The sequence below is a fragment of the Eumetopias jubatus genome, unplaced genomic scaffold, assembly GCF_037043125.1.
Source record: "Eumetopias jubatus isolate StellerSeaLion01/CBP00866 unplaced genomic scaffold, mEumJub1_p1.0 scaffold_2, whole genome shotgun sequence".
In the NCBI taxonomy this organism is placed as follows: Eukaryota; Metazoa; Chordata; class Mammalia; order Carnivora; family Otariidae; genus Eumetopias; species Eumetopias jubatus.
The window spans coordinates 169,612,348-169,628,340 of NW_028274808.1; the positions used below are offsets into that span (position 1 = coordinate 169,612,348).

Genomic DNA, 15,993 nt, shown 5'->3' on the forward strand with positions numbered 1-15,993 from the left:
CATGCCCAGCACAGAGCCTGACATGGGGCTGAATCTCACAACCCTGAGATCATGACCTGAGCCGTCATGAACCGAAATCAAGAGTTGGATGCTTAACCAACTGAGCTACCCAGGCACCTCCATCTACATGTTTGTTATATGGTTTTACTAGTAGTTATACAAGTTTAATTTAACAAAAATTTTCCTCAAATGTAATTAGTTCACAGGGTCATTTGATGGGGTTATTTACTTATGAAAGCAGACATAATGGGTTTCCAAATGAAATTTCATTCCATCCTAGTCTTCCTAATTTGAGCTGACAGCTACAAAGGTACCATGTTGGAGTTTTAAAATAATTCAAGTTAAATTGGTAGTCTGTATATATTTTACTAATGAGAGTTGTACTTTTCCAAAATAGAAGGGTCAGGAAGCATTGAACTGTTTTGCATTTTCAATAGTGTGTGGCATTCTAAAACTAATCATTCTTATTTACAAATGTGTTACAATTCTTTTTTTCCCCCTGTGGGACTTCTGAATGATCAAAAATGAAATGTTTATGTGGCTTTATTACTTATCACTTCACTTCAGTTATTTGCAAATTGTCAATGCTTGAAATACATGATAGTGATTAAATAAAGCATTTCAAATAGCAAATCGCCCTATCACTTAGTAAAAGGGCTGCCAATTTTTTTCCTTTTTCTGACTATTAAGTGTCTTTTGTGCATTTGTTTGTATATATCTGGTTTAGGGTTCTCTGAGTTTCTTAGATATATAGTTTATTTTTCCTTATTATTGAAAAATATTCAACCATTGTCTCTTCAAATATTTCTTCCCCATTTTTTTCTTTCCCTATTGCACCTCCAGTCTGTTTGATAATATTCAGCAGTTTGTTACAGTTTTTGTTTACATGCTGAAATTCCCCATTGTTAATGTATGTGTCTACCTTTTCTACTATATCTTTGAACATATTAATTTTAATTATTTTAAAGTACCTGTCTGATAGCTTAAGCATTTGGGCCATTTCTGGGTATGCTTCTGTTGACTTACTTATCTCTTGACAATGGGTCTGTCTCCCCTCTTCCCCTCCTGTTTTTGATTGAATGCTGGACATTATTAAAAAAATAGACTGAGGTAAATAATAATTATGCACAGAGGTAAACATATCTCTTCTTTTGTCAGGTTGTTAGTGTGAGAGATTGAATAAATTCTTAACTGATTGAATTGGATTTGCTATATTTTGCTTTTTGTGTGTGTATATGTGTGTATGAATACATCTATTCCATCCATCTTTTTATAAATGTATTTCAAAGTGAGTTGCATTCATCAGTATACTTTACCTCTAAACACTTTATCACGGATATCATTAATTTGAATTCACAGTATAGTTTTTCTGTGTGGGAGGGTAATATACATATCTTACTATTTGATGAGTTTTAACTGATGCTTACCATGTATAACCCAAACTCTTATCATGATATATAGAACATTACCATCACCCCAGAAAGTTCCCTCATGCTCCCTTTAGGTAATCTCTGCCCCTCTACCATCCCCATAGTGGTAATCACACTTAAAATTTTTTAAACCTAGATTAGTTTTGCCTCTTCTAAAACTTCATATAAATAGAACTATACAGTATGTATTTACTCTTGTGAAGTCCTCTATCGTACATCATAATGCTTTTGAGATTCATCCATGTTGTTGCCTATATCATTGTTTTGTACCTTTTTATGGCTCCATATTATTCCATTGTATGAATATCCGAATTTGTGTTACCATTCTTGTATTGATGGAAATTTGGACTGTTTATGCTTTAGGCTATTATGAAGGTGTTACACACATTCCTGTACAAGTCTTCTTTTGGACATATGCTTTTATTTATATTGGGTAAGTACCTAGGAGGGCAGTCATTGGATCATAAGATAGCTTATGTTTAATTTATTTTTTTTAAGATTTTATTTATTTGAGCAAGAGAGAGAGAAAGAGAGTGAGAGCAGAAGTGGGTGAGGGGCAGAGGGAGAAGCGACTCCCTGCTGAGCAGGGAGCCTGATGTGGGGCTTGATCCTGAGATGCCAGGATCATGACCTGAGCTGAAGGCAGACACTTAACTGACTGAGCCACCCAGGCGCCCCAGGTTATGTTTAATTTAGGAGGCAACTGCTAGTCTTTTTCCCAGAGTGGTTGTGCTATTTTACAGGTTCACCAGCAATGTATTTTAAAGGAATTTGTCCATTTCTTCTAAGTTTTTTATCCACATGAAGTAGGTATTTATAATACTATCCTCTTAATGTCTGTAGGATCTGTGGTGATATTCCCTTTTTGTATTCCTCATGTTGGTTCTCTTTTTTAAATTGATATGTTTAGCAAGAGGTTTGTCAAATCTGTTACTCTTCGAAGATCTCACTTTTGGTTTTGCTCATTTTTTCAATTGCTTGTTTGTTTTCTGTTGATTTGTTCTTTTTTCTATTTCGTATACAGAATTTTCTCAACCTCTGCACTCTTGACAGTTTAGACCAGGTAATTCTTTGTCTTGGAGGGCTGTCTTGTGCATTGTAGGATGTTTAGCAGCATCCTACAAATGGACCCACTAGATGCCAGTTGCAGGCCCCTTCATCCCAGTAATGACATCTAAAAATGTTTCCAGATATTGCCAAATGTCCTGTGGTGGGGTAGAACTACCTTGGTTGAGAACCACTGTCCTAACATAAGCTTTTTAAAGCTGTGCATTTCTTTCAAAACACTTTTATTGCGTCTCACTAGTTTTGATGTTTTCATTACCATTTAGTTAGAAATGTTTTTTCATTTCTTTGTGATTTTTTTTCTTTGACCTATGAATCCTTCAGAAATGTGTGATTTAATTTCCAAATACTTGAAGTATTTATAAATATCTGATTGTCAATGATTTCTAATTTAATCCTGTGATCAGAAAACATATTATAGTCTTTTGAAATGTGTTAAAATTTGTGTTTTTTTGGCTTAGCATATGGCCTCTCTTGGCAGGCATTAATGTGCACCTGGAAAGAACGTGTATTTTATTTGTTGGATGGACGCAGTGTTCTCTAAGGTCATTTAGTGTCCATTTTGTCAGGGGATTGAGGTTGTTATTCATCATCGAAGTCTTCACTTGAGTTTTAAAAGTTTTGGCCTGGGCGCCTGGGTGGCTCAGTTGGTTAAGCAACTGCCTTCGGCTCAGGTCATGATCCTGGAGTCCCGGGATCGAGTCCCACATCAGGCTCCCTGCTTGGCAGGGAGTCTGCTTCTCCCTCTAACCCTCTTCCCTCTTGTGCTCTCTATCTCTCATTCTCTCCCTCTCAAATAAATAAATAAAATCTTAAAAAATAAAAATTAAAAAAAAGTTTTGGCCCGGTTCTGTTGCTGAGAAAGATTGATAAAATCTCAAACTGTGATTGTGGAATTGTATATTTCTCCCTTAATTCTGTTGATTATTCTTTCATTTATTTTATAATTGTTGTAAGGCACATATTGTTACATTTATGATTGTTAGATCTTCCTGATAAGTTCTTGATGTCTAAACTCCGCCCTTTTTATAGTTTTTGTCTGCATTATATATTTTTCCACATTTTTCTTTTAACTAGTGTGTCTTTATATTTAACATGCATCCAACATATAGTTGGGTCATGCTTTTTAAGTTTTTTAATACTGTTTTTATCCATTTTAGCAATTTTTGCATAAATTGGAGTAATCACATTTAATTGATGTGGTTGGATGTATGCATTAGCCAATCTAAGTGATAACATACCCAATTCTTTAAGTTGCTTTTTTAGTTAAAACACTATTCCACTTGAATAGTCTAACTGGGGTTAGTCATATCTGGCCTGTTGCTTGTTTTTATAGGCTTGGAAGCAAAGAATTATTTTTACATTATTAAGTGGTTGGGGGGGATCAAAAGAATAATAATATTTCATGGTGCCTGAAAATTAGATAGAATATAAATTTCAAAGGCTATAAGTAAAGTTTCATTGGAACACAGTGTGCTCATTCGTTTACATATTGTCTCTAGCTGCTTTCATACTGATACAGCAGTTAAATAGTTATGACAAAGACCTTATGGCCTACACAACCTAAAACATGTACTTTTTTTTTTTTTTTGAGAGAGAGAGAGAGGACTGGGGAGGGGCAGAAGGAGAGGGAGAGAGAATCTTAAGCAGGCTTCACGCCTATCACGGAGCCTCATGCAGGGCTCGATCTCCCACCCTGAGATCATGACCTGTGCTTAAATCAAGAGTCAGTTGCTTAACCAACTGAGCCACTCTGGTGCCCCTAAAATATTTACTTTCTTATCCTTTACAAAAAAAGTTTGTCAGTTCCCTAAACACATGTGTTAGAAACCACCGCTGACAATCCTTATCTAAAATAATTAGTTAAGAGAAAGGAGCAGGAAAAGAAAAATAAATTAGTTAATACATCAGCACACAGATGTTAAGAAGCAGGGATGCCAGAATTGCGTAGCTGTTTACAGCCCTCATTTTTGTACTCGTCATAGGGCCTTAATTAACTTCCTTCTTCCATGACCCATTCTGTGTCTTTCACCCTCACCCGGTACCTCCAGCTGGTACGGTTTTATTTTTCACTTGGTAGATTGTCCTTAAACTTCATCCTCAGGGGGTCTGACTGAAACCCTTAGGGATTCTGACTTTATTAGGACACTGTAGTTTCCTATGAATTTTTACTATTGCATGCAGAAATACTAAGAAGTGCCTTAGCTATTGAGGGTATGGTACCACTGCACAACAGGATGAAGGCAGAAATTGAAGGTTAACATATAAAAACATTGATAGGCAATTAGCTGTTACTGCAACATCTTAGTACATTATTTTACAATTGTATTGGAATTTTTAAGAACCACAGCTGGTTGATTATTCACACCACTAGTTTGACAACACTGTCTAATCCATCTGCTGAATTCCAAACCTATTTTCCCTGCTCCAGTTGCATAGTAAGCAACTAGTTTTCCATAGTAACTTGGGATCGGTCATACCAGTCATAGTAACGATCTTTACTTGTTGTTTCAGTGGTTTGAATAGCTCAAATGGGCAGGTGGCAATCTCAGCTTTAGTTTAGTGTAACCATTCTGTCCTATAATAGAAGCATTCTTCTCATGGAAACCAAAATCTCTAACTAGCAGACCAAAAGTTTTAGGGATGGAAGCAAAAATTCTTTTGAGTATAGGGTATTAGATGTAATAGAGGAGGCACTCTGATTTCTACCCTTCAATTTCTAGGCCCATGTACTATAGGAGAAGTAGCATAAATTATTGGTCACAAATTTAGAGCATATGTCACATCTTATAAAATAGAACATCACCTTTTCAGGCATTGCCCTCTCAAATGCTATTAGTGATGGGACAGATAGAAGACCAGTCAATTCCATGGATATGAGTCCATTGTCAAAAAAAGATGACCAATTAGTTATGATCTGATGATTTTTTAACACGTAGAAATTTTTATTTTATACTTGTTGAAACAGGTCATGTAGATAACTTAGACAAAAATTTTTTTCATATTTTTACATACACGTAAAGGAAAATGAAATAAATTGGCTCTCATTCCGAAAATCTTCACATTCAGAGTTTGGCCCTTCTAAACCTTACCTTTGACTAGATACTGACATTTATGTTTTTCCATATTGTGTTGTTTTCATCAAAAGTATTAGTAATGCAGAATATCTTTTCAAAGTGGTTCGTTTTTGTTTCTGAGATGTTCTTCCAAGCTATTAACACTTAATGCTGTAAGATTTGGTGCTAGTGTTTTGTGATACTATCAGGCATTATAAGCATAAAGTTTTCAAACTGAAGTTTGTATGAGTGCAGGCAACAGTTCTTTTACAATTACTTCTGGCTGTCACTTTTTATAAGACCACTGATTTTAAGACATGTTAAAAAGTGGGTCTTAGAATTGATAAAATATGTTAATTTTTGTTTATCACAGACCAGTGTATGCCAGACGCTAGACTGGGAACTAACTTCATGTTCATTATCTCTAAATATCACAGTCTTTCAGGGTTGTATTCTTGTTTTTGTCTTATAGGCACAGAAGGGTAATTTATTGAGGTCACACATCCATTAAGAGGCAGAATGGAATTCACACCTGTGGCCTGAATAAATCCAAAATTTAATTTGTGTTCCCTCTCCGCTCTAAGGAAGGATCTGTTTCAGAGATTAAGGTAGAATGGATGTATATGCTCATCAGTCATTAGCTTTGCTGGCCTGGTGGACTCAGCCAAGAAAAATCACTCTGGATTGGAGATTGAAAGTCAAGAATTACCAAATCCAGGATGGGGGTGTGTGTAGTATTGTTAGAGCATGATTGAAATGGTACATTTGGGTGTGGGCCAACAGGGAGATAAGTAAGGGGGTGGGAGGGTTGGTTACAGAGTATGAAGATTTAGAGTTCAGATTAAAGGCAGATGGTAGATTTAATGAGACTAAAAAATGGAGGAGTTGGGAGGCAGAATAAAATTTTTAAAGATTTTATTTACTTGAGAGAAAGCACAAGCAAGGGAAGCTGCAGAGGGAAAGGGAGAAGCAGCCTCCCTGCTGAACAGGTAGCCCAATGCGGGCTCAGTCCCAGGACCCTGGGATCATGACCTGAGCCGAAGGCAGCCGCCCAACCAACTGAGCCACCAGGCGCCCCCAGGATATTTTGTTTTAAAAGGGAAATTTTACAGTTAAGGATACTGGAAGTAAAAGTTTCTTTTTTTTTTTTTTTAAGATTTTGTTTATTTATAATTTGACAGAGAGAGACACACAGTGAGAGAAGGAACACAAGCAGGGGGAGTGGGAGAGGGAGAAGCAGGCTTCCCGCGGAGCAGGGAGCCCGATGCGGGGCCCGGTCCCAGGACCCCGGGATCATGACCCGAGTCAAGGGCAGACGCTTAACGACCGAGCCACCCAGGCGCCCCTGGAAGTAAAAGTTTCTAATGGAGGGGTTACAGGTATGGATGGATCAAGCAGCATAAAGACGAAAAACATTGATGAGAGATGCTTTTAGTAATTATGCTGAGACAACAGGTGTGTACTAGGGCTGTCTGAGGCAAATTGGGGTATATGGTCCCTTTATGAATAAGGAACTATAATGCCAGGATCTTAACTGGATCTTTGATCTAGAGTGAATTGTAAATTTAAACTTAGTCTGGGAGTTCTCAACTGAGAATCTGAAGATTTATGTCTAAATCCTGGATACTCTACTTACCAGTAAGTGACCAATATAAAATCTTTTCTCTGAAGTTAACTTTTTCTTCTCTTGAAAATAGGTAATTTAGTCTCTTTCTCTCTGCCCCCCATTTATAGTAAAGGGTTATATAGTACACACACTACAGTCTAATGTGTTATCCCCCCCACTTTAATTTTTGATATTACAATACTGTCTGATAATGCCCTAGGCCTTTTTCACTTTATAGCAGGAAAGCACTCTGCCTTGCAGGAGATTGTCCTGTTTTTGAGTCTTCACGGTCTCCCATAGTTTCTCTCCGTGACTCTTGCCCATTCCCTCCTCCCCCATTTGTTTAGAACTTGTTAGGGGAAGGGTAATATTTGGTTTAGATGTCAATGTCCAGTGGTTATATAGGAAAAGCCATGGTTAGTGTATTTGGCTTACATGGTCTAGGGCAATTATTCCCTTTTAGTTAACTCTCTTTTCCAGTGTTGGAAGGTGGCTTATGAATCATAGTTTTGTCAGTTGAGCCTTTTTCATTGCCTTAAAGGAACTAAATATTTATTGTTTAAAAGAATATTTTTGTAGAAAAATAGAATTTTAGGAGATCTCTCCAGTTCATTTTTATCCATTTGTATTTTCTTTTTTTAAACAGCTTTATTGAGATTTAATTCACATACAAGTCACCCATTTAAAGTTTTAGTATATTCACAGATATGTGGAACCATCACCATAGTCAATTTTAGAGCAATTTCATCACCTCAGAAAGAAACCTTGTGTCCTTTAGCTTTCATTTCCATATGCCCCTCCAGCCCTAAGCAATCACTAATTTACTTTCTGTCTCTGTACATTTCCCTTGTCCGAATGTTTCATATAATTGGAATCATATAACATGTAGTTTCTCAAAACTGGTTTCTTTAACTTAGCATAATGTTTTCAGGGTTCCCCGATTTTGTAGCATTAATGCTTCATTCCTTTTTATGGCCAAATAATATTCCATTGTATGGATGTATCAAATCTTGTTTATCCATTCATCAGTTGATGGACATTTGGAGTAATTCCACCTTTTGGCTATTAGGAATAATGCTATAAACATCTGTGTACAGATTGTTGTGTGGACGCACATTTTTACTTTTTTTGATTTTAAAAGTAGAGTTTTGGGTCATACGGCAACTCTTTAGTCATTTTGAGGAAATGCAAACTTTTCCAAAGTGTGTATACCGTATTTTCACCAGTATATGAGGTTTCCAGTTTCTCCACCTCCTTTTCAACACTTGTAATTATCTGACTTTTTTATTCTACCTAATCTTGTAGATATGAAGTGGTATCTCAGTGCAGGGCTTGAACTCAGAATCTTGAGACGAGACCTGAGCTGACATCAAGAGTTGGACACTTAACCAGCTGAGCCACCCAAACGCCCCTCATTGTAGTTTTGATTTTCATTTTCCTGATAACTAATGATAACAGTCTTTTCATGTGCTTATTAGCCATCTGTGTATCTTCTTTGAAGAGATATCTATTCAGGTCCTATGCCCATTTTTAAATTGGGTTATTTGTCTTTTTATTATTGAATTGTAAGAGTTCTTTAATATGTATTCTGGATATAGGCTCCTAATCAGGTATATGATTTGCAGAAATTTTCTCCTGTTCTGTGGGTTGTCTTTTCACTTTCTTGATGGTGTCCTTGGTGTACAAATATGTCATCTTGATGAAGTCCACTGTTTACCTTTTTTTTTTCTTTTGTCACTTACACTTTTGGTGTTATATCTAAAAGCCACTGCCCAAACTGAGGTCACAAAGATTTATGCCTGTTTTTTTGTAAAGAGTTTTATAGTGTTAACTCTTATATGTAGGTCTTTGATTTGTTTCAAAGTATTCAAGAAATTGAAATTGGTCAAAAATTGTCTATTTTTTTACATTGTGTGAGGGTCCATGTTCATCCTTTTGCAAGTGAATGTTCAGTTGTCCCAGCACCATTTATTGAAAAAACTGTTCTTTCCCTAGCATCATTTATTGAAAATGCTATTCTTTCCCCTTTGGATGGCTTTGGTACGCATGTTGAAAATAAGTTGATCATTGATGTGTGGGTTTATTTCTGAACCTTTAATTCTGTTCCCATTGATTTGTATGTCTATCCTTGTGGCAGTACCACACTGCCTCCCCCCCCCAGTTTTATTGAGATAAAATTGATACACAACACCGTATATATTTGAGGTATACCGCATAATAACTAGACTTACGTATATTGTGAGATGATTACTACAATAAGTTTGATTAATGTCCATCTTGCGTAGATTTAAAAATGTTTTCTGGGGAGAGGGGGCACCAGGGTGGCGCAGTTGGTTGGGCGTCCAATTCTTGGTTTCAGCTCTGGTCATGATCTTTTGGGGTCATGGGATTGAGCCGCACGTGGGAGTCTGCTTGTGACTCTCCTCTTCTTCTCTTCCCTGAGTGCACACGATCTCTCTCTCTCTCTCTCTCTCTCAAATCTTTTAAAAAATGGTTTTTTCCCTTATAATGAGAACTTTATATACTACCATGATTACTGTTGCTTTATAGTAACTTTTGAAATCAGGAAGTGTGAATCCTCCTACTTAGTTCTTCAGCATTGTTTTAGCTATTCCATATGAATTTTACATCAGTGTGTCAATTTTCAAAGAAATCAGCTTGAAATCTGATGAGCAATTTCATTGAATGTGTATACCATTTGGGGACTATTGCCATCTTAACAGTGCTAAGTTTTCCCATCCATGAACATGGGATGTTTCTCCATTTGTTTAGATCTTTGATTACTTTCAACAATATTTTGTAGTTTTGAGAGTGTAAGTTTTACACTTCCTATGTTAAATTCTAAATGTAATTTATCGTTTTGATACTACTGTAAGTGGAATTGTTTTCTTAATTTTATTTTCAGATTGTTTATTCCAAGTATTTAGAAATTTGATTGATTTTTGTATACTGGATCTTTTTTTTTTAAAGATTTTATTTATTTATTTGACAGAAAGAGACACAGAGAGGGAACACAAGCAGGGGGAGTGGGAGAGGGAGAAGCAGGCTTCCCATTGAGCAGGGAACCCAGTGTGGGGCTCCATCCCAGGACCCTGGGATCATGAGCTGAGCCGAAGGCAGACGCTTAATGACTGAGCCACCCAGGCTCCCCATATACTGGATCTTTTGTATGCAGGATCTTGGATCCTGCAACTTTGCTAAACTTAACTTATTTTAATTGGTTTTAATGAATTCCTTTGGCATTTTTGTATATAAGATCATGTAATCTGTGAATAAAGATAACTGTACTTCTTTTCTAATCTGGATGCTTTTATGTCTTTATCTTGCTTGTGTGTCCTGGTTAGAACTTTCAGTATAATGTTAAATAGAAGTGGTAAAAGGAGACATTTTTGCCTTGTTCCTAATCTTAGTGGGAAAATATCCAGTTTTCCACCATTAAGAATGATGTTGGCTGTGGATTTTTTATAAATGCCCTTTATCATGTTGAGGAATTTCCCTTCTACTCCTAGTTTCTTGAGTATTTTTATCATCAAAGGGTGTTGGAATTTTGTGAAATGCTTTTCTGCATCTACTAAGATGATCATGTGATTTTTGTTTTTTATTCTATTGATATGATGCATTACATTAATTGATTTTCTTTTTTTTTTTAAGATTTTATTTATTTATTTGATAGAGAGAGAGACAGCGAGAGAGGGAACACAAGCAGGGGGAGTGGGAGAGGGAGAAGCAGGCTTCCTGCTGAGCAGGGAGCCCGATGTGGGGCTCGATCCCAGGACCCTGGGATCATGACCTGAGCCGAAGGCAGACGCTTAACGACTGAGCCACTCAGGCACCCTGACGTTAATTGATTTTCAAGTGATATATCAACCTTGTATTCCTGGCATAAATCCCACTTGATCATAACGTGTAATTCTTTTTATGTTGCTGAATTTTGTTTGCTGGTATTTTGTTGAAGATTTTTGCATCCATATTTTTTAAGAGATTGGTCTATAGTTTTTTTGTGATATCTTTGTCTAGTTTTGGAATTAGGTTAATATTGACCTCATAAAATGAGTTGGAAGTGTTTCATCTTTTATTTTTTGGTAGAGTTTGAGGAAAATTAGTATTATTTAAATGTTCAGTAGAATTTAGCAGTAAAGCCATATGGGCCTGGGCTTTTCTTTGTGTGTATTTTTGATTGCTAATTCAATCTCTTCATTTGTTATAGATTTATTCAGATTTTCTATTTTTTCTTGTGGTGTTTGTGTTATTCTGGGAATTTATGCCTTTCATCTAAGTTGTCTAATTTATTAGCATACAGTTCTTCATAGTATTCCTTTATAATCCTTTTTATTTCGGTATGGTCAATTGTAATATCCCCTCTTTCTTTTTTTTTTCTCTTTTTTTTTTTTTTTTAAGATTTTATTCATTCATTCATGAGACAGAGAGAGAGAGGCAGAGGGAGAAGCAGGCTCCCAAGGAGCAGGGAGCCCGATGCGGGGCTCTATCCCAGGACCCTGGGATCACGACCCGAGCCGAAGGCAGACGCTCAACCATCTGAGCCACCCAGGCGCCCCTCCCCTCTTTCATTTTTAATTCCAGTCACTTGAGTCTTCTCTCTTTTTTCTTGGTCTGTCTAGCTAAAGGTTTGTCCATTTTGTTGATCTTTTCAAAGAACCAGCTTTTGATTTTTCCCTTTCTGTAGCAATCATCAAGTTCTTTTGGGCAGAAGTATTTTCTGGCAACTGATAAAGGAAGCCTTTGCCCAGTTCAGCTTCCCTGCCACTGTCTACCCTTTCCCACCTTTCCCTTTTCATCTTGCCCTTAGCAAGAATTTCCCTGTACTTACTATTGCTTATCCCCTGGCTGTCACTGTGTGTACCATAATTAATTCCATCTGTTTTTTCCCCACATATATATACTTGTCTGCTTAAACCTCGTTTTTCTTCTCCTTTCCAAATTTTAATCCACTTAACCTTAAGATAAGCCAGCTACTTTTCACTGCATTTTTTTTTAAGATTTTTTTTGGTCAGAAAGAGAGCGGGAGTGAGCGCGCACACAAGCAGGGGGAGCAGCAGGCAGAGGGAGAAGCAAATTCCCTGTTGAGTGTGGAGCCCAGTGCGGGACTTGATCCCAGGACTCTGGGATCATGACCTGAGTCCAAGGCAGACATTTAACCAACTGAGCCACCCAGGCATCCCCTCATTGCGTTTTTGAATAGAAAGATGTTGAATAATGATTGATCATTTTAAGAGAAGGGCAAATAATCCACCTTTAGGAAGAGGAAAGCTAGAAAACTTGAAGTTAAATTAATATATTACCGATATCCATTAAGCTGCCATCTCCTCCCATCTAAATTCTCTACTATAGTCTTCACCTAGCTACATTGTGAGAAAAATAGGCTTTTTGAGTTGGCTTGGGAACATAACCACATAGTATTTATAGCATTATAACTATAGTTTCTATAGTATACTCTGTGTGTAGGTATTTTATTTCTCTGTAGTCATTTTGGACAACCACTTGTCCTACTGTACTATACTATACTATATATAATGTATAGGTTGAGTGGTAAGAAGGACATGAGAGTGATAAGCCACACTGCCTGGATTTGAATTTTTATACTCTTGAGCAAGTTACTTAGCCTCAGTTTCCTCATCTGTTAAATGAGGATGTCAATAATAATGCCCTCCCATAAGTAATCATTGTATTAGAGGAATTAATAGTACATTTAAATTACTTGAAATATGCCCACACATAGCAAAAACTCAATAAATGGTAGCTATTAGTACTATTATAGATACTTTACCTACAAAAATAAGCTTTCATTGAGAATTTTTTCTATTATATGAGGGTCAAACTGTAGAATAATTAATTGGTTTGTATAATGTTGCCTTCACTCATTTTATCCTTCAACCTCACTACCACAAGAACGTCTAAGATATGTTAAAACAAAAGTCAAAACCTCTTAAGCCTCAGTACAGGTGTGAACCTCTCAGGCTTCAAGGTTATTCATATTTTAGGACCTTATAAATTTCCCTTGAAGTTAAAATAGCTTCTGTGATGACTGTCTCTGTTACAGTCAGTATCCAGGTTATTTTTAGTTCCCTGTTAGTACTGGATTACCTTAAAAGTGGAAATAAATGTAGTAAAACATTTCCTCTAGTTAAGAAACTTCTCAGGAGTCATTAAAATTGTAGTTTTATAGTATATACGTATTAAATGGCTTGGGACTAATAGAATGGGCCATTAGAATAAATTTGGGTTTGGAGTTCCGGAAGAGGGTAGTGGTATGTGTAGCATCTAACTTTTCTATACCACTCAATTTAGGTATGAAATAATAACATGTCGTTAAAGAATACGAACATCAACTAAATATATTAGTAACAAAACAAATTGTATCATCACGTAATCTCTGCTGGCTTGTTAGTAAAACAGCTTATTGAGTTTTTCCCTGGAGAACAACTTAATTTGTTGAAATTGAATGAAATAGCTATATTGATGCTTTGTTGTTGTTTGTTGTGGGGGTTTTTTCCCTCTTGCCCAGGTGCAGGGTTTCTTTCTTTTTTCTTTTTTAATTAGAAATTATTCAACTTAAACTAAAAAAATAAACACTTCACCCATTTCTCCCACGCCTCACCCCCCACCCCCCCACCTCTGGCAACCACCAGTTTGTGTTCTCCGAGCCTGTGAGCTTGATATTTTGTTTTTGTTTTGTTTTGTTTTTTTAAGATCCCACATATAAGAGAGATAATTTGTCTTTCTCTGGCTTATTTTACTTAGCATAACACCACCGAGGTTCATCCATGTTGTTGAAAATGGCAAGATTTCATTCCTTTTTCTAGCTGAATAATATTCTGGTGTGAGAGAGAATGTGTGTGTGTTTAAAAAACACAATTTCTTTATCCATTCTTCTATGGACACTTAAGTTGTTTCCATATCCTGGGTGTTGTAAATAATGCTGCAGTGAACATGAAGTTGTAGATATCTTTTTTTTTATTTTTTTTTTAGATATCTTTTAAAGTTAGTGTTTTTGTTTTCTTCAGATAAATATCCAGAAGTGGAATTGCTGAATCATATGGTAGTCCCATTTTTAATGTTTTGTTTTGTCTTAATATTAGCACTTAGTCTTGAAATGTATATTGATTGCATAGTTATTGACAAGAATTTCAGAGATTTACATTCTCAGACATGGTCCACCACTTAAGTCTAGAGCATGTCAAAAAGTGTATTAGTACATTTCATTCCTTCAGGAAATAGGCAGTTCTATCTTACTTTACAAGACCAGTGTAGAATATGTAAAACATGGCACCTAGACCTCAGAGATCAAAATTTTGAGGATACATGATTTTTACCTTAATAAATACAGCAAGGTGACACCATAATATAAATGCTTTGTAATTGGTACTCTGTTTTCAGTTCAGAGGGGTCCGTGATCCATTCATACTATGGTGGTCAAATGGGCTTCAAGAAGAGGAAGTAGAGGGGCATCTGGGTGGCTCTGTGGGTTAAGCATCCAACTCTTGTTTTTGGCTCAGGTCATGCATGATCTAAGAGTCATGAGATTGAGCCCCGTATGGGGCTCCATGCTGGACGTAGAGCTTTCTTAAGATTCTCTGCCTCTCCTCCTCCCACTTGTGTGCATGCTTTCTCTCCCTCTCTCCAAAACTAAAAGCGGAAGTAGAATTTGGACAGAAACTTTAAGTTAATTAATATTTTAATCAAGAGTGTATTTGGGGGCTGCCTGGGTGGCTGAGTCAGTTAAGCGTCTGCATTGGGCCAGGTCATGATCCCAGGGTCCTGGGATTGAGTCATGCATCATGCTCTTTGCTCAACGGGGAGCCTGCTTCTCCCTCTCCTGCTCCCCCTGCTTTTGCACTCTCTGTCTCTCTGTCTCTGTCTCTGTCTCTCTCTCTCTGTCAAATACATAAAATCTTAAAAGAAAAAAGTATTTTGAGTGAGGAGTATAGTTGGGGGTAGAAACAGTTCTAGGGTCTATTCATATATTTCTTCAGTAAGTGTTGCGCTCTCTATGAGCTCTTTCTTTTTTCTGCGCAAAGCCTTAAAGATGCTTAGGATGGGACACCTGGATGGCTCTGTCGGTTAAGCATCCATCTCTTGGTTTCAGCTCAGGTCATGATCTCATGGTGGTGAGATCAAGCCCAGGTCAGGCTTTGCACTTAGTGTGGAGTCTACTTCAGATTCTTTCCCCCTCTCTGCTCCACCCAAGTGCTTGCATGCGTGCATGCTCTCTCTTTCTCTCTCAAATAAATAAATAAAGTTAAAAATAAAAAGATGCTTGGGATGTTTTTGGAAGATAATGAATATAGTTTGACTAGAGTGTAGATTGAAATCAATATAACATTTTATATTTACAAATTTATACATGTGTATATATACACATATATATTCATACATGGATATATACATAAAAGTAAGATAAGAGTATAAATTATGCTTTAAACGTCAGAAGATATTGGTCAGTGGGAACCATTATTTGAATTGTGGTAACATTAAAATAGATGTTTTAAGAACAACTTAAAGCATTGAGTTTGATTTTGAGAATTAAAGTAAAATGAGGTATGGTGTAAGAAGAGTAGAAGAAGGAATGTTAGTTGTATAAACTTTATCTTCAACCACCAAAGGAAGATCAGGAACTCACTTTTGAGTATTAAGGTAACTCACTTTTGAGATACACAGTCAGGGGTCTTAAGATTACTGTTTCTTGAAAGACATTTAAAATCTAGGTGCAATGAAAAGACATGATGTTATAAATTTGGTCAGTATGTCACTTGAACTTTGAGCATTAGGCTTAAAAGTTGCTCTAATCTGTTTAACTCCCAAATTAGAGTGTGTATTA

At 36.6% G+C, this 15,993-nt stretch overlaps 1 protein-coding gene across 3 annotated transcripts in view; it reads left to right on the forward strand.

The window, feature by feature from the left end:
• Nucleotides 1-15,993, forward strand: part of PDS5A (PDS5 cohesin associated factor A) — a 135,052-nt gene that overhangs the window by 17,456 nt on the left and 101,603 nt on the right. The window lies entirely within an intron of this gene.